Consider the following 25501-nt stretch of genomic DNA (forward strand, 5'->3'; position numbering starts at 1 on the left):
ATAATTCTGTTTTACAGATCTGCCTTGACACAAATGAGGGTTTGAGACCATTTTCTTGGCTTGTACAAGTTGCTCCTACCAATAACAATGATTTCACACAGTGTCATTTAGAATTTGTGTTCTACCTGGTGTCTGAGAGAGCAATGGAATTGTTTTAGGATGCAAACAGAGCCCTCCAAAGCTCAGAAATGCCACAGTTTTGGTTGTCTGCTGGAGTTTTGCACCAAAAAAATGTATTTTCTGTATATTTTCTCTATATTTTCTTCATCTAGTTTTCTCCACAAGCTGCCACTTTATTTCGGTGCACAGGATGAAAAAAACCCAGAGCTTGAAAACCTTGCTAAGTCTTTGTAAAGAAAGTTTCTCCAGTTCAGAGGTTTTTTATAACTTGCCAGGTGTCAAAGGGTTCCTCAAGTGACATCAATGCAGATTCTTGGATCAAGCTGAGAAAATGACATTTTGAATTAAATCTGGGAGCTGTTCTCAGCGACCTTTAGAGTGCAGAGAAAAAGAGGTTTGAGATGTGGGTCCCAGCTCTCCCTGCTGATTTCAATGACTTTGTGTCACTCCTGGAGATATTTGAACACATTAAAAACAAGGAGCACGTTCAGGATCCCTGGAGCCCCAGGGAAGCACTGGGAGCAGCCTGGCTGAACCCAGCTCCTCACCTGCAAAACCTCAACCTGTGCTCCTGGCACGTGGCTTGTCTTTGTTCCAGAGATCCACAGGCAAAAAAAATAAATAATTAATTCATCTGGCACCAAGCCTGCTACAGCCTCAGGGCCAGAATCCAGGGAAAAGCATCTTCAGGGAGCAGAGCTGGGAAGAGGAGTCTCTGGGGGAGTGGGAGGTAATTCCCAGCTCCAGGCAGAGCTGCCTCAGCCTGGCAGAGGCACAGGGGACAATGCCTGTGTCCCTGTTTTCCAACGGGAGGTTGGAAACTGAGAGTGGAGAAAGGAAATTTCTGCTCCCTTTTCTTCCAGGGAGAAATTCCTAGGGAGGAACCAGAAGGGAATCCTACACAAACCAGTACAAATGAGATAAAAAGCCTACAGAATGAGCCATGGGACACAAATAGAGCAAAATCTCTGCCCACCAGGAGCAGATGGGCTGGTGGCTCCCCTTTGTCCCCAGGCTTTCCCTCAGCCCCTACCCCTTTGGGTTTGTTTGTTTGGGTGAGTTTTCCTTAATCTGGCAGGGCTCTGGAGCTGCATTGAGCACTGAGGCTGCTCTGGCTCTGGGCTGAGCTCCACAAACACCCAGGGCACACACAAGTGGCCGGGCAAAGGCTCAGCCCTCCAACCTGATGGGTAAAAATAACCTGAGCAGAGTCTGGGAGATGAAAGCACCCACAGCACGTCCCCAAACACAAACCCTTTAATGAGGTCGAGCCACTGGGGCTGGCCCAACAATTTTAGGGGCTCTGGTGGCCAGGGTCCCCATGAATGGAGCACTTGTGGAAGGCCTCCTGTGCCACAAGAGGGGAGGGGAGAACAAGGCTCAATGAAAGCTTTTAGAAAGCTCTGCTTTTCCAGGCCACGTTTAACATTTAAACTGCTGCGAACTTGATACCTCCACATTCAAAATCCTTTCATGACAGCAGCACACAGAAAAGAGGAGAAAAACCTGTTTGGCTTGATTTTCAGGTAAACTTAGACTTCTCCAGGAGCTTTTTTCCTGGCTTTTTATATTCGTGGAAGGCAGGTAATTTAACACATTTTTACAGGCTCGCAGCAGTGTCAGGGCTGCTCATGATGGGAAAGACACTGAGGGGCTGGAGCATGTTCAGGGAAGGGAATGGAGCTGGAAAGGGGCTGGAGCACCAGGAGGGGCTGAGGGAGCTGGAAGGGGCTCAGCCTGGAGCAAAGGAGGCTCAGGGGGGACCTTGTGGCTCTGCACAGCTCCTGCCAGGAGGGGACAGCCAGGGGAGGCTCTGCTTAGGGAACAGGGACAGGAGGAGAGGGAACAGCCTCAAGTTGTGCCAGGGAAGATTTAATTTGGATATTTGGGAAATTTCTTTATGGAAAGGGTGGTCAGGTGTTGGAATGGTCACCATCCCTGGAAGAGTTCAAAAAATGTGTGGGTGTGTCACTTTGAGACATGGTTTAGTAGCAAAGTGGCAGTTTTAGATTAACAGGTGGACTGGATGATCTTTTTCAACCTTAGTGATCCCACGATCCTCTGATTCCTGGGGGGTTTGTGTTCATTTGCATGTTTGCATTTGCAAACAGCCTTGTGTCAGAAACAAACACTCAGATATTCCCAGTGCCATGGTGGGGTCCTGGCCCTGCCAGGTGTTCCTGTGTCCCCTGGCTGCAGCTGCTGCTGCCAGGGCAGCTCATCCTGTGCTAATTAACTGATGGGTAACGAAGCAGGGGAGGCTGTCCTGTGCCAGCCCCACTCTGAGGAACTCTGTCCAGCCCAGGTGTCCCTGCCCAGGCAGCACAAGCTGTGAGCACCCCTGGAACTCACCCAGGAGCCCAAGTCACGTCCTGCAAACCTTTGGAGCCCACAGAGCTCTGGCAGCCTCCCCAGCTCCCAGCGTTTGTTGGGTGTTGCCATGGAGAGCAGGAGCTCTTCCTGCCTCGCCTCTGGCTGCTTTTCCAGCCTCTGTGCCGAGGGCAGGGAGCACGAACCGTGCAGGGAGGCACGGAACGGCTGCAGAGAGAACAGGCTGTGCTGCTGTCCTCAGCCAGCAGTGCCATCACCCACCTACAGCCCACAGGTGCCTTTGTGATGATAAATAGCCCTTGGTGGCTTTCCTGGCTTCGTGCTGGGGGTGTCCCGGTGTCTCAGAGCTGCCAGGAGCAGCCTGGAGCCTGTGGATGAGCAGGACATGTAGGGGAGCCAAGAGGTGCTACCTGCCTTCAATTGCATAAATTGCTGTTGCCTGAGAAAAAGGGGAGATTCAGGAGGAAGGAATTTCTCCATGGAAAGGGTGGTCAGGCATTGGAAGGGGCTGCCCAGGGAGGTGGCAGAGTCCCCATCCCTGGAGATGTCCAAAGAAGGCCTGGAGGTGGCACTCAGTGCTCTGGGCTGGTGACAAGGTGGGGATTTGGCACAGCTTGGCCTCGGTGATCCTGGAGGGCTTTTCCAACCTCACAGATTCTGTGAAAGTTGGATTGGGCCCACAGTGGCATGTGGGTGCTCAGTAAATTCCTGCTCTCTGGGGCCAGGGGCAGCAGAAGATGTCACCTGTTCATCCCTGCAAGTGTAGAAGCTCCAGCTTGCACAACAGGCAGTGGAAGGAGAGTAAAACCCTCCCTCAGAGCTGCCAGGGAGTTCTGCTGGGTTATTTCAGCCCTTGGACAGGGTCAGGCAGGAGTTTGGCTCAGGAAGGGCTGGAGCCAGGTGTTCCTCTGGCACCACAGGAGCATCCCTAAGCCTGGTGCTGCCGGGATGGGATTCAGAGCAGCCTGAGGGGCTCTGGCAGGTGCAGCTCTGCAGCCATGTGGGAAATTTGGGAATGGCTGAGGCAGGAGGTGATGGAATGGTGGGGGACAACCCTTCCCTGACCTTGCTCCAGTGAAAACCCAAGGCATGGAGTTTAAATCATCCTGGTGTGGTTGAAGATCCCCTGCCCATTGCAGAGTGAGATAGGCTGGAAGGTCCTTCCAAGCCTGGGGACCTGCAGCAGGACACAGCCCTGGCTCCCCCATCCCAGCCTGAGGAGCTCCTGCTGCTCTTGGCAGCTCCCAGGCCCGCCAGGATTTTGGGAAGTGCTGGATCAGCTGTGGGTGGGACTCACCTGGGCTATAAATAGCTGTCCTCTGCCAGAGCAGCACTTGGGCTCAGAGTCAGCAAAACATTCCAGCACGTGCTCACTCACACCCAAGCCCTGGCAGAAGCTGAGCATCTGCTTATTTTCAAGCCTGTACTTCTAAATTTTGGGGGCTGGATGGTGCTGCCATGGGATGGCCAAGCTGGATGTCAGCTCTGATGGGTTTTGTTGACTACCTGGAGCTCCAGGGAATGCTGCCTTCAGCTCTAACACTTTAAAAGAACAACAAATAGTCTAAAGCTGAATATATGGGAATAAACATTCCCACAAGTCATCTGCTGTTAATTTAAAGTCAAATCAATTCATTTCAATCCAAAAGCAGCAGAGCAGCTTTCAGCCTCTGAAGACCATTGAATATTACACTTGATATCATCAGTATAAAGGATTGCAGGGCATGTTTTACTTCACCAAGAGCACTGAGTGCTTTGCCAAACTCTGTCTCCTGAGGGTCACTGCAAATGTGTTCTCCTGCTTTTCATACAATGTGGTTGTGCAACTCTTTAACTATTCCTGCAATTTTAGCTTGGAGGCTTCTCTAATGCAAACGTGTCTCTTGGTCTCACAGATTTATCTCCCCCTAAATAAATGAATTATGAACAACCTTCCTTTCTGGGCCTGAAGGGGCTCCAGGAGAGCTGGAGAGGGACTTTCCCTGGAGGGACAGGAATGGGGGACATGGGGGAATGGCTTGAGGATGAAGTGAGATTTAGGTTGGATATTGGGAAGGAATTCTAGGCTGTGAGGATGGAGAGATCACAGGGAAGCTGTGGCTGCCCCTGGATCCCTGGAAGTGTCCAAGGCCAGGCTGGATGGGGCTTGGAGCAACCTGGGATAATGGAAAGTATCCCTGCCCATGGCAGGGGTTTTGAAATGAAAAATCTTTCAGGTCACTCCACATTCCATTCCATGATTCCATAACCTCACATGTGCCATGCTGACACAGGAGATTTTTACCTGAAATATGGGAACCAATTACTTCCCAGCAGAGAAAGTGCAAAGTGAGGAGCTCACCTAAATCCCTCAGACAAGTTGGGCTGTGCCAGGCCTGTGTTACATTAAATGAGGAAACAGCAAATGGACATTGCTTGCTTTAGACCTTCATTTACCTTTTCTTCTGCCTCACTTGGAGGAAAGACCTCGGTGGGAAGCAGGAGCATTGGGCAGCTGCCTCTGAGCCCTGGGTGTCTTTGCCATCTTTGATTCCCTGCAGCTGCTCAGGGTGAGTTCATTTATCTCCTTAAATGAGGAATTCCTATTTTCAGAGGGTGATTAGCAGGCAGATGGAAACATGGAGAGAGCAGAAACCCAAATATTTGGGCAGAGCCATAAAGCACTTCCCAGAGCCAGCCCCACAGCTGCAGCAAACACTGGTGGTTTTTGGGTGACACATTTGTCCTAAGGGAGAAATTGCTGGAACAGCTTGAAGGGAGCACTGTGCAGGGCAGAGCTGCACTGACAGCCACCTACGGGATGTTCTGGCCTCTCTGAGCTGCTCCCAGTCAGTTGTTGTTGTCCTGGTGTTGAGTCCCTGTAGGAATGACGGATGTGGTGGAGCCATGCCGGAACACATCAGCTTGGCTGGGACAAGGGACAGCCCTCGGGGGGCAGAGAGCTCTCAGATTTTGGGTGGCTGTAGGTGTCCCCCCATGGATGTTCTCCAGGGCTGGGGATGATTCCATACATCTTCCCCTGGCACATGGATGCTCAGCAGAGCAGGTGCCAGCCCAGCTCACGCACTCCGGATTTAATAAAGATCCACAGTGTTGCTGCTGAAAAGTCTGAATCAGTCGAGTCCTGCTTGATCTCTCCCTCCCTTTCAGCCTTCCCAGCTAATAATGGGCACATGGAAGTGATTAACAGAGCCTCGTGTGGCTGTTCCTTGTTGTTTGTGCTCCCTCAACGTGAGCTTTATCTCCCAGCACGAGGGGGACGTGTTTGGCACGTTGGACCCGCCAGCTTTGCCAGCTGCAGGGACAGCACCAGCTCCTCCCCACGCCCCTGGAGCAGGGAATTTCTGATTTTCTCCTGGTGATAAATGTGTGGCTTTAATAACCAAGATAAGCTCAGTCTTTGCCTGCTCTGTGCAGTCTTTGTGTCGCTTCTCCTGGGCTGAGCAATGCCTGAGGTGGGTTTCATCTTGAGCATGTTCTTGTGGTGACCCTCTGTGTCCTGCCATCCATCAGCAAGTCCTGGTGGATCCGTGTCAAATGCCAAAACTGAGGACAGAGGGGGAAAATCAATTAAAATCTTAGAAAAGCTTTCCATGTCCGTTAAGAAATCTCATTTTCTTTGACACACATTTACTAGAAAGTTGGAGCTCGGCTCCACGTTGTGTCCAGCTGGCAGCAAGTTCACAAAGTCATCCAGAAATTGTTTGGAAACCCTGTTATTGACAACAGTAACCATTAACACACCCAATGAGCTAAAAAATAATGCACTTATGGGTGAAAATAAATCCAGGACATGTGTCTGTTTTGCAGAATTTAAAGGAAATTAGGAATCATGGAATCACAGAATGGTTTGGGTTGGAAGGGAACTTGAAGCTCATCTTGTTCTGCCCCCTGCCATGGGCAGGGACACCTTCCACCATCCCAGGTTGCTCCAAGCCCTGTCCAACTTGGCCTTGTAAGACTGAAAATATGGAATAATGAAGATGGTGATGAATCCTGCCGGGAGCTTGGGTGGATCTCACACAGTTTCAGATCTTGGTTAAGTTCTACCAACCTTTTTCCTTTTCTACCTTCTTTTGACCCAACTTACTTCAAACCCTTCTCAGCTGAAGAACAGCCCCCTGGAAGGGCTGCTGGCATGGCTGGATTTTCTTGGGCTTGTTTGCATAACTTTGGATGTGCTTTTTAGGTCTGGAGTGCTTGTTTTGATCTTTGTTTGAATAATACTTGGAGTGTTGATCCATGACGTGGTTTCCTACAGCCTCCAAAGAGGTACAAGATAATAAAACGATGTTGCTGGGTTTAGGGGTTTCTTTAATTAATTCTTTAATTTCTGTCTTTCTGTCTTTAACCCAGAGCTGCCAAAGCCACCACTAAACTGTGTCCCCAAGTGCCACACATCTTCTAAACACACAAAGGGCATTTTGTGGCAATTATAACTTAAATGATTTGGTTTATCTTTCTTTGTGGCTGGAAGTCTGGGAGCTTTTGGGCATTTCCTAAATCCATTAATTTATGGGAAGAGCACCACTGAGTGATTGGGAGCTGGGGAAAATCCTCTCAATGAAAAGCCAAACCTAAATGCAGAGACTGAAGCAAACATTCATGAGCTGGTAAAACGAAATGGTTCTGTTTTCCTTTCTTATTCCTGCATTTCTGGGAAAGAAATGAGGAATTGTCAGTTAATAATCCTTAAAAATGGTAGCAGAGATTAAATCACAGAGTACCCAGGGCCATCACATCTATCTTCTCTCCCTGTTCTGGGCTTTCCACCTTGGAGTGGTGGAAACTCTCCATTTCCAACCCCATTTATTTGCACCCCCATTTCCTTGGAGTTTAACCAAGCACAGCTTCACCTCCTGGGAATGTTCTGGGGGTTCTCCCTCCAGGGATGCACCTGCTAAGGAACACCAGTAAATCTGGTAGGACCCCATAGTATGGGAAGAAGAGGTGACTCAGCTTCTCAGCACGAAAGGGGGACACACGTTGTACAAAGAGACACGCAGGTGTGTGGGGACTAATGGGATCTCCCAACCAAAAACCCCTTTTCCTGTCTGTTGGACCACAAAACCCAGGCAGCAGAAACACCTGGTGCTCCAGGGGCTGTTTTTCAGGTTGATAAAACAGGAAAGGAGCAGTTGTACCATGAAGACAACACAGCCCAGCAGCACCCAGGCCAGCACACACCTCTTCAGTTCTACTCCTTGTGTAAAATCAGCCTTAGAATGGGCTGCAGTTGTACTTTTGTTTAGAAATAATAAATGGCAGAGAAATGTACTCACCAGAGAGTCACTCTGGTCTGATCTTTGTGGGCTGCCCTCATCCACAAAGTACAGGAGCTGATACTTTTGGAGTATTCCCTTGGGATTGCCTGGAGTGCTCTTGTCCAAGGCAGACCCATGGCTCATTCGCTGGACCAGCAATGAGCCACAAAGATCCTTTCCATGAATAAAAAATTCCCAATTCTATATCAGTGTAAGATTTAGTTCCTCTCCTTGTTCTGAGTGACTCTTGGACTGTTTGGAAGGAAGTGATCAGGTATTCTGGAAATTCAATTAATTCCCTAGGTCACAGGGTAGTCCTAAGACAAGGAGTTAAACTTGTTTCCTTTTCCCTTGTTTTTACGCTCATTTTCATTGTGTCCAGAGCATAGCTGAGATAAGCTCTGCAGTAAACACACATCAGGACCACATTCTGCAAGGAAACATATTTTTGTCCTTTTTTTCCCCTCAAACCAGGGCTTTAACTGGATCCTTGTCTAATTCTCAAGGTCATTGTTAAATATTTTAAATACTTGGTGAAATGCCAAACTATTTTCATTGCCTGAAGTTTTCTCCTTGGAGAATGCTTGCAGACAAGGAAATATGTCATCTTCAGCAGTTGTGTCAAAGAGAAACCTGCCTTGACAAGCATTTTTGTGACTCGGGAACTTGTTTTATTTATATTGAGTAGGGCTCAATATTTATATTATATAAAGTTTTATTTATATTGAGTAGGACCAAGTGTCTTGGCATGTATTTAATCACCAGCAGCAGTATTTAATTTAATTTAATTTTATGGATTTAATCTCTGCAGCAGGACTGTGGTTATTATAGATTTTATTTATTTGGGAAAATGTTTTTATTGCTGTGCTTTGTATTAAATCTGGGCAGAAACCATCATGAGGTTTTAGATGGGCCTGGATGAAGCAGGGGAAGGCCTGATGGCCCCTCCTGCTTAGGGCACATTCCCTCTGCAGGAACATCCACAGGGCTGGGGAAGGCAAATGGGAGGAATTGACAGAAAAGTGGATTTTTCCTTTCTTCACATCCAGTTGTGGGAAATCATTTTGCAGTGAAAGCCTCTCCAGGCAGGGCAAGAGCTCCTTGGTGGTTTGGGTCAGGCCTTAACCTACACTGGAAAAATAATGCCTGAGCAAGCCTGGGTCTTGCCACAGCTTGGTTTTATCTTTTCTCAGTTTTATCCTGGGAAAAAAGGAATTAAGATCTTTCTGTGACACCCTTTCACCATCACTTTCCTCGAGGAAGGAGCTGAGGGAGCTTAAATGAGGTTGGAGTTTGCCCCAGACCTGTGCTCTGGAGTGAATGTGGAGATTGATCAAAAATGCTCAAAGGATGAATTTAATAGTTGGTCTGATTGGGAATTCTGATTTGCTCGGAGGAAGGAACAAACAGAACTTTCCAAAGCTGGATTATGAACAGGTAACACATTTGTGTTCCTTTTGTGAAAGCAAGGAAGAATTATCCGTCAGGAAAGACATTACCTTGACTAAAACCAATAATTTTTATTTCCTTCCAAACCCTAATTTTGATTTCTGCAGGTGATTTACAGTGAAACTCCAAAGCCTCTGGGAGCATTGGACATTATCCCTGTTACAGGGCTGGCCTGGGCTTCATTCCCCTTGGCGTTTCCATGAACAAAGGTGGTCAGGCATCGGCACAGCTGTGCATGTGGCACTTGGGGACATGGGGCAGGGCTGGTTTGGCAGTGCTGAGGGAATGGTTGGCCTTCATTATCTAAGAGAGTTTTTCCAGTTTAAATGATTCCCTGAGTTTGGACCATCCTAATGGTCCACTGGCTGTGGGGACAATGTGGGGACAATGTGGGGTTGAGTCTGTGACAGTGAGAAGAGCACTGAGCAGAGAAGGGCAGGACATGGTGTGGGTCTGGCATCTGCCACTGTCACCAGCAGAGTGGCCTCTGATGAGGCAGGAAGAACTGCCTGGAGGTGTCTGCTTATAATTAAATAGCAACAGCAATCATCTTGAGGGGTTTAATGAAAAAGGTTACAAAACATGGCTTGCTTTGTAGAGAAAACAAAGATCTTTTATTTTGCAACTAATTAATCCCTTCTTTCCCCCTTTGTGGCTTTTTCCCCTTCCCAGGAAAGAAGAGAGTAGAAATTGAGATTAATTTCTTTAATTTCCTTGTCCTTAATGAAAATTTAGGGAGACCATAATTCACATGAGCACATTCCATGGAGTGAGGAGAGAAGAGTGAGGGGAGAGGATGAGATTCCCAAGATTTAGCAGGTGGAGCCATCACTGAGCCCCAGAAGAGATTGGAGTGATGCTTTTTGGGGCTCTTGGCAGTTTTGGGGTATTGATGTGGCTACAAACCGGCACTGCTTTAGGAGAGAGCCAAAAGGTGGTGACTAAAAACCTGACTGGATAAAAACCTGACAGGATAAAAACCTGACTGCCCCAAAACCTGACAGGATAAAAACCTGTCTGCCTAAAAACCTACTCTAACCAGAAATAGAGAGGTTCTGGGGAGGTGTCAGTGGGTATATTATTTCTTTATGATCACTTCTCTGGCCCCCTCAGTATTTGTTTTACACAGCTGCCTCCAACATCTGCTTTTCATCTCTGCTCTCTGGCCATGTAGGTATTCAAAAATGCCTTCCTTCTTCCAGCTGCTTTCTGTGCCTCCTGCCTTGTCAATGAAACGTGCAGATAATTGAATTCAAAAATCACTTTAAAACAGGTTACTGAGTCTTTTACATCCAAATTATTAAAGGAGTAATGTCAGCTGCCTTCTACACAAGGGAAGATGGGGAAAAAGAGCAGGATGAGCCTGACATTTCTCAGGAATCTGAAAGGAGGATGAAGCCGTTCTGTAGTTCCATTTTGAGGAGTTTTCCTCCACCTTTCTACTGGATGGATTTTAAGCTGTTTTCCAACCCTTCCTCTGAGCACTTGGAGCAATCAGATCCCAAGCTGTGCTTCAGCCTTTGAGCCCAGGATCCACCTTGGGAGCAGTGGGATTCCTGGGAGAGCAGCTCCCTGTGGCCAAGCATCCAGCCCTGGTGGCAGAAATCCCTGCTTTTGGCACTGCTTGGCATGAAAATGTCTCAGTCCTGGCACGGCAGGTCCTGGCAGCTTCACCCTGCTGAGAGGGGGGTGTTGCACAAGTGGGGGTTTGCAGTTATTCCATCTCACTTTCAGCCTGAAATGCTCTCCCTCCTCCCTCCTCCCCGGGACACGCGGGGTTGTTGCTCTTGGATTAAGGAGCTGCAGCTCCGAGGCTTTTCTCAAAAGCAAATACAACTTTTGACCTCACTGAGGAGCAGATTTTGCCTGGATCCAAGGCCAGCAGCTCCACTCGTCTCCTGATGCCTCCTCCCTCTCATTTTCACTGCAGCCTCCTTGGAGAAAAACCTTTTTCTTCACAGAAAATCCCTCTCCTTTTGATCTTTTTCCCAATCTTTTTTATTTATCTCCTTGGGCAGAGCTTGCCCTTGGAATAACACCCCTCCACACTGAAGTATCTGTGTGTCCCTGGGGCTGAGCTTCTCCTGCATCTTGGATCAGCCACAGAACAGGCAAATCTCCATTTCCTCATGTCGATGATCAATAGTGAGGTTTGGAGCCCCAAGACTGAAAATTGGGAAGAAAATACTCCCAGGCTCAGGGGTGGGGCTGGTCTGAAGCATAACCCACCTTCCAGCCCAGAGGAAAAATGGGGTTTGCATCCCTTCCTTCTCCTTCTCCTTCTCCTTCTCCTTCTCCTTCTCCTTCTCCTTCTCCTTCTCCTTCTCCTTCTCCTTCTCCTTCTCCTTCTCCTTCTCCTTCTCCTTCTCCTTCTCCTTCTCCTTCTCCTTCTCCTTCTCCTTCTCCTTCTCCTTCTCCTTCTCCTTCTCCTTCTCCTTCTCCTTCTCCTTCTCCTTCTCCTTCTCCTTCTCCTTCTCTTCTCCTTCTCCTTCTCCTTCTCCTTCTCCTTCTCCTTCTCCTTCTCCTTCTCCTTCTCCTTCTGTTTTTTCTCCTCCTCCTCTTCCTCAGAGTTACAATGGGCAAAGAGCCCATCATAAGGAAAGGAGAATGGAAAAAGCTGCCAGGTTATGGCTCTGATGTCTAAAAGGTGTAGGGGATTTTAAGGAAAGTAACAAGGAGCAGAATTGAGGCCAGGTGGGATCAAGATGCCCAAGGCCTGGAGGTCCCCAAACCAGCCCTGAGGTCAGTGTCCACCTGGATTCACATCCCCGGGTTTTGTTTAGCAGGCAGAGGAAAATCTCCTGTGCTTCTGTGTCTTCCTCCATCTGAAAATGTAAACTATGGTAAAGTATCTGATTATAGTGTGACCTCTTCACTTGAGTGGGGGTTCTGTTCTGGGGTGAATTCCAGCAAACCATGGTGTTTACAAGGAAAATGCCTTTTTTTGGTGTTCTCATGCCTGTTAAAAATCCTTGGGGGAGAAGCTGGAGAGTTTTCATAGCTCACCTAGGGAACTTGAGGGAATAAATATTCCTACTCCACTGTTTTAAAAAATAGAAGAAAAAAAATTAACTAAAATCAGTTTTACATAATTGTTTGGTACCACCTGTGGTGCCACATCTGCTCTGAGTTTTAAACCAGTGAGGTGCTGGGTTCTCCACCCAAACTTAGGTTTTACAGCAACAGCAACAAACTCAGCCCTACCAGGGCTTGGAGCTGGCAAGAGGTCGGGTGCCCCAGGTGATTATTTCTAAATTCCAGGAGGGCTTTAGCCCATTCTGGGGACAGGACTGTGCGGGACAGACAAAACCCTTCCCGAAGGATTCTGGCTCCCCACTGTGGCAAGAGCAAGAGTTGGGCTGGGGAATGTGCCAGGGGAGGCAGCCCTGGGTGGTGAGGTTGGAGCTGCCCGGGAAGGTGATGGATGGGGCTTGGAGCAGCCTGCTCTGGTGGAAGGCATCCTGCCCATGCAGGGGGTTGGATTAGATGGCATTCATAGCCCTTTCCAACAGAACAATTCTGTGGTGGCCACTGGCAACTGGGAGTGGCAGCCCCTGGGAGGTCCAGCTGCTGTTCCAGGAGCTGCTTCTGCACAGGGCTGGGGGAAATGACAGTTCCCGTGAGGGACAGGCAGTCCCACACTTCCCCACGGTCACCCGGCTCTGTAAACAAACTTCCATGTGCCTGGAGACAGATCAGAGCCCGGGAGTCCATCCCTCTGCTCCTCAGCACGCTCAGGGAAAAGCCAAGAGCAATAGATTTATGGAATCCAAACATCACAAATGCAATTTATTTACACTGCTGACGCCAAAAGGAGAAGCAGATGCCTCTGATTTGGATGCTTGTCCAGCCTAATTTCAGGAAAACATGGGGGTCAGTGTGAGGGAAAGGAAGGAATCAAAACATTGACTGTGTCACCCCCAGTCACAGTCCTGGTCCATCCCTGTCCCATCCTCGCTGCCGTGTGTGCCAGCTCTCCAGAAACAGCCTCCAGAGCACACCCAATCCCATTTTCCCTAATTCTGCTGTAAGATATCCATCCAGGATGCCTCCTGCAGGGCCAGAGGGTTGCAGAGCAGTGCAGGGCTCTCAGTGTGGCTTGTCCTGACTCAAACCATCCTGGGCACAAGCCCATCCAGTGCCACCCCTACCATGGACACCTTCCACTGCTCCAGGCTGCTCCAAGCCCTGTCCTATCTGGCCTTGGACACTTTCAGGGATCCAGGGGCAGCCACAGCTTCTCTGGGCACCCTGTGCCAGGATCTCCCCACCCTCACAGGGAAGAATTCCTTCCCAGTGCCCCATCTAACCCTGTCCTGCTCCATCCTAAAGCCATTCCCGCTGTCCTGTGCCTTCGCCCCAAGTCTCCAGGCAGTGCTGGAGCACAGCCGGGCTTTCCCTTCGGGCTGATTTGGTCTCCTTCTCCCAGCAGAGGGCACGATGTGCAAGCGAGAGCGGAGATCCTCGGCCAGGAGCGATTCCAGGAATGATGCAGCAATCGGGAACAAGAGCCAAAAGCTCCCGCTCAGACGGGACGTGTCGGACACGGCGTGTGGTTTGGGTGGCCAGGGCCACTCAGTGCTCCCAGCCGGGACCAAACACCTTCCTGCGCTGTCCAGAGCACTTTGGTTTCGTTATTAAACACCCCCGGAGGTCCTTTAAGTGGCATTCAGAGAAACGGCTGTGAATGCAAGAAAATGGAGCCAGCAGCTGTCAGAAGAAACCAAATTGCCCCTAATTTTCCGGAATTTTGATCTCGAGAGAGCAACATTTCCCAAGAACATTCAATGTCTTTTAACGTGATTTACTGCAGGGAGCAAACCCATCTCCTCAATTCAATTGGCTCTGTGGGTGGTGTGAGGTCTAAATCCAAGTGTTTGGATTATTGATGCTTCAGGAAACTCATCTCTAAAAATGACTAAGCTGTCGAAAAATACCTTCCTGTCCAAATCTTTCCTTCAGCCTGCACTATTATCAAACTTTCTTTGAAAGAGGTTTCCCGGGAAAAGTAGGAGAAAAGTTCCCTTCTTGCCTTAATCATTAAGTAAGGTAAACATGTTGTGTAACCTCAGCTCTAATTTCAGGATTTTGGTCATTCCTATGACATGGGAATTTCCCTTTCATGGGCACCTTTACGTATCTATTTCAAAAATTCTTTTATTTCACCTTTCATGATGCTGCTGCAGTGATGCAAGTCTTGGCTGACCCTCACAAGCAGTGAAATCTAAACCACTTTTTTTCCAAGAGGCAAAGTTTACACAAATCCAATGTCCTGGGAGAACCTCTTGTGAGAGGGAAATGCCTTTCTTCAGCTGCCCCATGCCAGCTGTGATGTGTCCATCTGGAATTCCCTGTTGCAGGAATGGGTGCATCTCCCTGCACCCCAAAAAAGGCTCTTGTGGTCCTGGAGAGGATGGACTGTGGGCTTGGTGCAGGAAATAGCTCCAAGATAAACACAGGTGGTCTGGAGAAGCTGTGGCTGCCCCATCCCTGGAAGCATCCATGGATGGACAAGGCTTGGAGCAACCTGGGATAGTGGAAGGTGTCCCTGGCCATGGCAGGGGGTCGATTAGATCCACCCTTTCCTACCCAAACCATTCCATGATTTTGTGATTCCAAGCTCTTGGCAAAGGCAGATTCTGAGCTCTTCTGCACAGAATGGCCTGACCCCACAGCTACATCACCCACCAGGAGCCAGCCAAAATGACTTAGGAAGTCATATCCAAGTGGAACATAAAAATAGCTCATCTGCTTTAGCTGAACTGTAGAAAACCCTCTTTATTTCAAGGATTTGGAATCTTCAGATGAGGATGTGAACAAGGGCAATGGAGGGTCTGTCCTTGACTGCAAAGTGCTTTGGGTGTCCCAGCCATGCAGATCTCTTCAATCCTGGTGTTCTGCCCCAGAATTTCCTTGGGAAGCATCTCCTTCCCTTTCAGCCTGGCCACTGCCACAAACCCCAGCTGCTCTCAGGAGGGACATTGGGTTATCAGAGAATCATTGAGGTTGAAGGGATCTCCAAGATCACCAAGTCTAACCTGAGCTGTTCCATGTGCAGAGGTGGCACCAGCCAAGGGAAAAGCTAAAGCTGCTCATTCTCCTGAGAAATCATTTCCTCCCCTTCTGGGGGTGTGCACAGGGCAGCTCTTGGCCCTGAAGGACAGCAGGAAGGGCTTCCTCACACAGCACCCATCAGCAGCACAGCAAAACCACCAGCAGCCCATGGGTCTTCCCTGGGGGCTTTCTGCTGACGGGGTGGACTCTTCCATTTATCAGTTTGATCATCCTGTGCAGGGTTTTGTTTCCTCTCTGTCTGCAAAGGTGATCAGAAGTGGGGCTGAAGGGTACCAGCTGCCAGGAACTGCACCACAGCAAAACTGTAACTCTGCTGAGATGGGGCAGGAGATAGAACACCCCCGGTGTCACTGGGTTCTCTCTGTCTGCCCCTCTTAGCCAATCAAGCAGTCAAACTTGGTCTAAATGTTCACTATAAAAACCTTGCCAATGTGGGCTGTAACAAAATAATAATCTCCTCTAGATCTCTCTAGCAGAACCTCAGCAAAAATACATAAATAATGTCCAGGCTTTAACAAAATACATTTTTATTAATTACAGCACTTCAAGTAACATTTCATCTCTCCTGGCAGTCTCTCACTTCAGGCTTCAGGAGCAAGAACAGGTTATCACAGTGCATCAAGTTATTAAGACATCCTTCCTGCTGACGGGATCAGCTTTGATTGGGAATGTTCATCCAAGGGTTTAATTGACTTGATTGCATTTCTGCTGTGATTTTACTGATCCCCAGCCCTTGGCAGAGCTTCCTTTTGAGTCTCCTGAGAAGCAAAGTCAGTGGTCAGCACTTGCTGCTGGTGCTGCAGCCGCGAGCTGGGGATGGCAGAAAGATCTGGGAATGGCACAAGGATTTGTGAATTGCAGAATGATCTGGGGGTGGCAGAAAGATCTGAGGATGACAGAATGCCTGGCAGAATTTCAGTCTCTCCTCACTACAGCCTGTACCTGGAAGTCCCATGTGAAGTCAGGAGGATTTGGAAATGCCCACGGCCATGCGTGCGTTGGGCAGTGTCAGAGGTATCTGGAACATTTTGTGCTTTGCTGGTAAAATCCCTGAGTGTTGAGGAAATCCCAGGAATCACCAGCTGGGAAGAGCTCTCACACATCCACCCAAGCCCCAGTGTGGTCAGAAGGACATTGGTGGCCATGATCTTCCACACCACTGCCCCGGGAGGTGGGACAGTTCTGCTAATGCCAGCAAATCCCTCCCTGCCTCTAAACCCACAGCCATGGCTCTGGGTGCAGTACATGGAACCCTCCACACAGGGGGGTTCTCAAACTCTCTCTCCTAGGCTGAAGCAAACAGCTTCATTGCAGCTTTCCACCCTTTATTTCTGAAGAAGGGTGTGAGAGAAGCTGTTTCCTCTTTGCTGTGACAGCCTCCTAAAAACAGCTCTGGGAATGTTCCAAAGTGTGGCATCTCAGCCCAGCTCTGTCCCAGGAACTCTCCAGGTGGGGCTGATGCCCTGAGCTCACCTTGGACATCTTGGTGCTCACCTTGTCTCTCCAGCCCACCTGCAGAGCCTGGGGGTCACCTGAGTTAGGAATATTTTACGACATAGATCCTGTCTTCAGTAAACAACTACACAACTCTTGGCTCAACAGATCCCTGAGGAAGCATTTAAGCACCCTTTTTGTATAAAAAATAGTGGGGTTGATTTACAACCGTGAAATGTCTTTTGTTTCACTTCTACAGTGAATAAAGTCTAAATAAACACACACCAGCTGTGGTGTCTCAATGTCAAGGGGCTCCTCAGCCCCAAACTCTTCTCAATAACAGCTGAAGAGTACCAGGAATCAGTACCAGGTTTAACCTCCCTGGAGAGCCTTTGTCCTGGTTATTGAACAGTTTCCAAATGGTTTGGAATTGTGTTTAAGGTCCTTGTGTCGCTCCAGCATTCCCAGAAGGACACCCTACTTGGATTTGAGTCTAGACCTGGGAGACATGCTGAAAAATATCTTGTAGTAGATGTAGACGTTGATAATCCTCAGCAGAATTCCCAGGATGTAGCTGAGGGACCTGAGCAGGGCCGTGGCCGCGCCGCAGAGCTGGAACAGCAGCCCGAGAGGGCCAGGGCAGGGAGAGGAGGCCCCGCCGGCCCTCAGGTGCTCATCCACGAGGAACAGGGCACACTCTGTGGCCACCAGCACCCAGATCCCCCTGCACAGCAGCCTGGCCTTCCTGACAGTCCGCAGGGGCCGTGACTCCAGGGGCAGGAAGGTGATCAGGTAGGCCTCGAAGGCCACACAGCTGAGCAGGACGCAGCTGATGTGGGTGTTGGCCGTGAGGAGGATCGGCGCGATGGCTGAGGCCGTGGGAGAAACACCAGCACCAAAACTCCCCAAAACCACGTCAGAAACAAGGCTAAGCAAAACCAGGATGTCTGCCTGGGCCAGGCTGGAAATGAGGACTGCTGTGGACTTGAAGGAGACCTTGGCAGACTGCAGGAGGATCATGGTGTACGCGCTGCCCAGCAGCCCCAGGAGGGTGCTGACGGTGTTGGAGGAAGACAGGACGAGGTATTGGATATACTTCAGTGCCAGGTATCTCCTGAGATCTTTCATGTGGTCTCTTTCCATTGAAACGCCAGTTAGGGAAGAATATCTGGAATATATATAAAAAAACCCTCAGTGATTAAATGTAAAATTAACAGGATGGATTCCAGGCAAATTATGATGGATCTGCACTTGAACAGGCACATTCTGGTGTCAAGAACAGGTTGGAAATGATGCCAGCTCAGGAGCTGAGCTTGTATTTACACACTCATATGATAAATAGGAATGAAATTTGTAAAGTGCCTGGATATTTTTAGGTAGCAGCATAATTTGCCTAATCTTGCACTCTAGGGGTCTAAGTGTGAGCTATCCTTGTCTCTGAAAGGGGAAAGCCAGAAAATGATAAGCTGCAGTTCCTAGAAAACATTAGAATAATCTCCAAATTCAGTTCTAACAAAAAAAAAAAATAAACAATGAAATTGTTATCTAAATGGGAGAGATGAGATAAGGAAGAACAATGTTGGTTTCTCACAGATAAAGCAAATTGATTGAGCCCAGCTTCCTCCTGTATCAGGGTGATCAATCCTGGTGGGAACCAGGCAGTATCACATAGCTTGAATTTTCTGAAGAGTTTCAATACTATTTCATGAGGTATTTTTAGGGAGGAGCAAGGTAAGAAATGTGGCCTAGGTGAAGCTGTGGTTAAGTCATACACAGCTGGATGGGAAATTGAGGGAAGGCTCATTCTCAGGAATTTGAGGAATGATGTGTCAGGTGGGGCTCTGCAGAGATCTCACGTTTTGTGGTTTTCACAAACTGCAAGAAGGAACTCAGCAGAATTTAGGCCTTGACTGAGGTGTGTGACCAGTTTTGAGAGCAGCAGCTCAAAAAAGGTGTCACTGAAGAAGTTCCAAGGAAGCTGATCCTCAGAGATTGAACCAAGTGTAACAATTCCATTTCCTTCCTATTGAGCAATTATCTCCATATGTAAATTCCCAGAATTCCCAATGTCAGCACCTTGGAGCTAGTGTTACAGAGCTTTTCCAGTGCATTACCCAGCAGGTCTGGGTGGTTGCTTAAGTCATCACCTGGGTTTAATTTTGCTGGGACATGGGAAGATGATAAGCAATTCCCATGAAATGTACAGAGCCAGGTTTTTGAGACTGGGATTCCCATTGCTTGTAGAGACTTGACTGGTACCAGGCTGACTCATGTGAGATTCACATGTGCCTGTTCCCCTTTGTCTTTGAAGTGTCTGATCGAAATTGCTGAAGGATTACTTTGGGGAAGAAGTAGGAAAAGAATTCTGCCTGTATTTCAGCTGAGTCAGCTCATCCAACCCTCCCTTCCCACAGTGATTAAGTGGAAAAACGATTTTGCATTTTGTGGCAAAAGCAAATGATCTTAGAGGTCTTCTCCAACATTAATGACTCCATTATTGGTTTGACCCTTTGTTTTGATATAGAGCACCAGAGCAATTCCAATCTAATGGAACAAACCCTGAACCCACAACACGGAACTCGTGCAAGGCCCCAGCTCCAAGGGGAGGAGAACCAAGCCATGACATGTCCAGCTGAATCCTGATTTATCTTCTTATCTTCAAGCAAGTTACTCCTTTGAGAGGTATATTAAGGATCTCCTGTCATTATTTTTTTCTTGCAACCTACTTCTGTGTCCATTTTAATGAATTATATTTTTGAGGAAAATAATTACGTGCCTTGATAAAGATCTTTGCTCACTTTAGGGCTGGATTTACAGCAGATCTTATCTATGTGGAGCATTTGAACTCAGAGCTTCTGGACTTTGGCTCCTACCTCGCCCCAGGGTTTGGTGATGAGCCCAAGGAGGAGCGTTAGGAATCAGGAACAGCCGGAGAAGCCAGGGGAGGAGCCCAAGGCAGAACCCTGAGGAGCTTGAAATGTTTCTCCCAGCCTCTCTTCTTGAAACTTCAGCATTTTCCATAGTGCTGCCAGCATTTTCTGAACACCACAGTGTCCTTTGGGAAGGAACTGGAGCTTCTGGCTGGAAGGTGCCTTCCTGCTTTCTGTTGGTGACAGCCAGAGGTATCTGTCCCTTCATTCCATGGCTGCCCCTCGAGGCAGGGTCGCTGCCAGGGCTCCCTCTTGCTCCCTCCACCTCTTCCAGACTATAATTTAGGGGTTAAAACTGTCATCCAGAATGCAGCAGAGCCAGGTTTGATTTCCTCCTTCGCCTCAGGGGTTTGAGATGTTTATCTCCTGTGGGTGGATAGGGATTGTCCTCGTGCTGAAGGAATCTGGGCACAGTGTGAGAAAACAGGTGACACTCTGGCCAAGGGTCGGGGATCAGCAGCAGCCCCATGGGTCACCGCAAGGGCATTTGCACATGTCTTATAGGGAAGAGCCATCCCAGCTCCTGGCACTTGCTCCAAGGGCTCTTTGGACTCATCTGCTCCTGTGAATGAAGCAGAGCTGGGAGATGTTCCCAGGAGCTGGAGCTTCATCCATGGAGAGCTCCAGAGGCCCCTGGCAGAGTTTTGGCACTGCCAATGCACAGCCTCCATGGGGACAGGGGCTGGGCTGTGGTAGGAGGAGGCAGGGAATGCTGTGAGGGCACAGTCCCTACTCCTGTCACCAAATCAGTGCCAGAGAACTCCCTGGGCATGGCACTGGTCAGACACAGCCTCTGCACAGGTAAGAGAAAGGTAAAATTGGGTGAGGAGCAGGTGCATGAAGAGAGCACAGGCAGCGGCTGAAGCCACAGTCTCCTCCTGTGTGGCTCACCTGAGCTCCCACTGCCAGGATCCCATCCACGGCTTCCACCAGCCCACAAATACATTTGGTAAGGAGAGAGCAAACCCTTCCCTCTGCCTGCACCTGGGCAGATGGGATCACACCAGCTATGAGAACAGGAGTGGGGAGTTGTTTCCTGAGTGTTTCCAGAACGGCCACACACAGTGAAAGAGGAAACCTGAGCTTCATTCTTTTATTTACAGTTTTCAAAGCAGCTCTTGTGGCTTGTGGTTCAGGTCACCCACAAGAGGATTCCTGCACATGGGCAGGGACACTTGGACAGTTTTTGGTCAGGTGAAATCTAAGTTCAAGCTCACAGAAGGTTTCCTGAACCAACACTTTGTGTTTTCAGTATGCTATTTTTTTATTTCCACAGAAATCTCTCCTAACATACTTCCCAAATTCCAGATAATAATAACTGCTCATTTGTCATAAATACATTGTTGTAGTCTAAGGGATACCCAAAAATACCTCCTGCTCTTAAACAAGTAATTCCTTTTGAAATCCCTCCTGGAATGATGTCAAAGAATATAGAGAAGAGGAGAACAAATTTAAAAAGACAGATTAGCACTGAATATCCCAACAGTAACAAGGTGCTATTCCTCATTTGAAAAGGAGAAATACTTACATTTGTTGGAAGAAGCAGCCAGGGATAGTTTTCTGCATCCCTGCACTCTGTGGGATGTCTCAGCAGAGCTGAAATTGCCGTTTCCCTTGGAATGATTCCTGGTTTTTATACAGAGCACCCCGTGTTCGGCTCCACGTCAGAGCCGGGGCCACGGGATTTGTTTTGCTGGGCAACTTCCTCCAGAGCTGGTTTCACAAGGATTACTCACTGGAATCATGGTGCCCATTAACTTTCAGCTGTCTGGAAAAACTGATGGCCTGGGTGGAAAAGGAGTCCCAGACACTTCCTCACACACAGGCTGGAGCAGATTACAGGGAGCCATGCCGGGCTTGTCTGGGTGCTGCGTGGGCCAGCACAGGTTATCCATGGCTATCCAAGAGAGGAACCCTCTGAGCCCAGCAGGGCTGTCCCTGGCACGGCTGGACCAGGCTATCCCGCAGTGTTTGTGTTGGCGTTGCCTGGGACACCCAGGTTTGGCGCTGCTGACGCTGCACTCCCGCTCCTCATTGTTCTCCGGAGCCGGAGCCGAGTCCTTCCCTGTTTCAGGAAATTTCCTCCCGAGGCATCAGTGAGCAGCAGAGGAGCAGAGGAGCATCCCACAGGCACAGTGGGGAGCAGCACAGGGACGCATCCCCAGCCACACACGGAGCACAGCTCCCAGGCTCTGGGTGCTGATCCCACACCTGCGCCAGGACATGGAAGCAGGAATTGAAAAGCAGTGACTCTGCCTCGGTTCTGATCAGCCAGGAGGGTTCAGTGCCTGCCCCACACCACCCTGCCATTCCCTCAGCGCTTCCTGAAGCCATGGGGAGCTGTGGAAGGATAAAGCAGTGGAAGGATAAAGCAGTGGAAGGTGGAAGGATAAAGCAGGATAAAGGTGGACGAATAAAGCAGTGGAAATTCCAGGTGCTGCAAAGGATGGTGCAGGGATGGAAGCCCAGCGCTTTACTCCTCACCTGGAGATGCTGGAGGAACATCTGCCAAAGGCACCCTTGGAAATAGGGACTGGGCTGGGGGGCAATTAATAAAATTTGTGCTTGGATTTCATGTGTAAATATTCATTTTTGTATTTGATTCTAAGGAGCAGATTTTGCCAGGGACTCTCCATAGCAGTTCTGTGTTTTAAAACTTCTGCTACACTTCACAGTTTCTATTACCTTTTACAAGTCCTATTCTATTTCACAACTTCTGTTGTATTTGCTTTTTTTTTTTCCTTGCCTGCCATGATGATACAACATACAACAGAACCAGCAGCTGCAAGAGCACAAATTCTGCAAACTGGCCACACTTTTCTCAGCAGCTCAAAATTTCACAATTATTTGGGGCAGATAAAATGAACTTGCCATCCGCTAGGGCACCACCCCTTTGGTGAGATTTTCCCCTGTGCCACCCACCCCGTGGAAACAGCAGGAAACTCCCTTCTTGGGGGAGGTGGGAGGCTGAGATTGGGGATCTGGCCCTGGCCTGTCCCCAGTTTCACCAGCCATGGGGAAAGTGCTGGAATCTTTAATCAACTCAATCATTTCATCGTTTCATCCTTACCTCCCCCATGGCTGGTGGCTCCTCCTTGAATCCCCCCAGTGCCTCCACAAACAGAACAAACACAGCTTTCCCAATGAATTTCTGTTTGCTGGGAGCTGGTTCCCAGTATTTTTCCATAACCTGTTTGTTTTGTGCTACACCTTTGTTTGAAGGCCGTGCCCAGCTCCCTACAGTGATTACAGTGCCCTTTACAGCTGAGAACTTTCTCTTCCTTTTTTTTTTTTTTTACCCTCAGCTACTGAAGTTAATTAGAATTCAGCACTATGGCACTATGTAAGATAATTTCACTTTTCTTCTGTCTGAAGCACTTCACTTTTGATCCATGAGTTTCCATGAGTTTCACTTTGGCAGCCACATCTCTTCTGGGCCCAGGGAAATGACATCATCTGGATATTTTGTATTTTTAGGATGTTTTTTAACACACTTGAAGATTTCGAGGAAATTGAGGGAGGACAATTTTCTTTGCAAACAACTTTGCAGTTCGGCCCTACAAACCAGGAACTGATCCTTGTTCCTTGGTGCTTTTCCAGTTATCTGGTCCTGATGGTTCCATCCTGATCCCTGGGCTGGTTGATGGCTCTGCTGCTCACAGTCTGGGCTGCTCTTCTCATGCTTTCCCTTGGTTTTATTTTCTCTTGGGTTGTTTGAGAAACCAGAACAGCTCCTGTCAGATCTTCACCCAAGATATCCTGGTTTTCCTCTTGTGAAGGCTCTCCTGCCTGGACATCTGACTTGACATAATTTCCCATCTTTATTTTCCTCAGAGAATATGAATTTCTTCAGCACCTTTTGTGACTCCCCCTTGAAGTTCTCCACAATTCTGCCTCTCCCTCACCTGGGAGAGTTCAAGAAGCTCCTTCTCAAAGTCAAGCCCAGCTGAATGATTGTCTCTTCTGGCTGGAAAAGGGAGAAGGAGAAGCCAGGTCAGTATTTGCAGGTGTGAGCAGGGGTTGGGTGACACAGGGCAGAGTCAGGAGGGCAGGGGTGACCTGTCACAGCTCCCACTGCCCCCCAGCCACAGCCACAGCCAGAGCTCCACTGGCAGCAGAGCAGCAGGAGACTCCCAAAAGTGCTGAGCTGACCCTCATGCCCTTCCTGATGGGAAACCAGCAGATCCTGCATGCGGGAGAAGCAGAAATTGGCAAAGGTCAACTGTCCCTGCTGGCTCAGGTGTGGATGTGTGACCTGAGTGTACCTTGTCCCTCTCTCAAGAACATGAGTTTCCCTTTTTCACCTTTTGAAAGAACTCATCAACAAAGGAAATCATCATCTCGCTTGTTTTATTGCCATTATTCTCCATTTTCAGGGCAGAAAAGGAAATTACCTTTTAACGAGAGAAAATGAGGGATAAAGCATTACTAATGGAATGTTTGTGCCTTGTGGACAGTAATTCCAGACATAAAACAGGATTTTATCAGCCCCTTCTCAAGAGCTGGCAGGAAAGACTTCCTTACAGGGAGACAGGGAAAAGGTTGATGGCACAATCCTTTCTGTGAAGGTGTAGAATGGATCAAGATTACAGAAAAATGCATAAAGAAGTGCTGGTGATTCATAGAACTGGGAGGTACAAGATGGTGCAAGACATTTAATGCAAATCTCAGTGTGCTCTGCCTTCCTTCCTCACTAATTCCCATTTCCAGTGCAGAAATAATCGTGGAACAGCACTTTGGGACATGCCCTTCTTCCAGGAGCTGAGGTGGAAATTCCCACCAGTGCCCTTAGCTGAAATTTCAGGAATAGCTTGAAAGAGTTTGGAAGTTCTCAGCTCTTCTAAGGAATTGTGCAGGGAGGGCTGAGCTTCCCCAGCCCTGCTCAGCTCCTCAGGGCTCTCATCCTGCAGAGCTCTGCCCCTGCCTGCTCCAGCCCCTCCCAGGAAATCCATGGAGCTCCTGGATTTCCCCTGTGCTGTGCCAGGGTCAGACCTTTGTGGGGTTTCTCTCTGCTCCTGTTTCACCTCAGTCTGGTTCCAGTTAAACTCCTGTGCCTTCCTTTGAGTCACAACATTCCACTGCTCTGCTCATCCCCAGGGAAGAGGCTGGCAGGAATTTCCCTGGAAGCCACAGATTTCCTCTGTTTTCTGCTGAACTCATCCACCTTCCCCACGCTGATACTCCCCCCATCCTGGCTGGGCTGTCTCCATCCCCACCACGGACTCGTAGCAGGAAATTATTTCAATACAGGGTATTCCTCAGCCACAAATTTTGCCACTTTTGCCATTCCAGTGCTCTCCCTCATCCCACCAGGAGGGAGGCAGAGGCAGTGTGGTGCTGGGATTAATCCAGGACATGGTGCCAGGGCTAATTCCACAAGGAGGTACCAGCCCAGAGGGGCTCAAGGAGAAGTGATGTCATCCCATGGCTCATCCAAAGCAGATTTACCTGGAGTAGAGTTTCTCTAACTTTTACACCATGTTGTAAAGTGAGAGCAGAGCAAACACTCATTGCAGTGGTGGGGGGTAAATGCAAAGCCGTTGGAAAGCCCAAAGGAGCTTTTGGGATTGGAGAAGGACAGTGAAGGAATGGCTGGAATGTGGCAGGATTGGAGCAGGTGGAGCCTGTGCTGGGCAGGGATCTCTGAGAGCTCCCTCAGAATCCCAAACCAGCAGGGACAGCTCCAAGGCCATGATCCATCTCCACCTGGATCACACAAAGCAACCCTTCCTCTGTTGTATTGCACCTCCACAGGAGGAAAAGCAGTGCATGAGGAATTACAGCCCCCAGAAGTCTCTCCTGTACGAACACTTGTTGTCTTCAGCTGGCAAGGGCAAAGTTGTCAGAAAGAAAAATTTCTTATTTCTTTAACAAACAATTCTAGGAGCTATTTTGGGT

Source organism: Melospiza georgiana, chromosome 12 (assembly GCF_028018845.1).
Source record: "Melospiza georgiana isolate bMelGeo1 chromosome 12, bMelGeo1.pri, whole genome shotgun sequence".
In the NCBI taxonomy this organism is placed as follows: domain Eukaryota; kingdom Metazoa; phylum Chordata; class Aves; order Passeriformes; family Passerellidae; genus Melospiza; species Melospiza georgiana.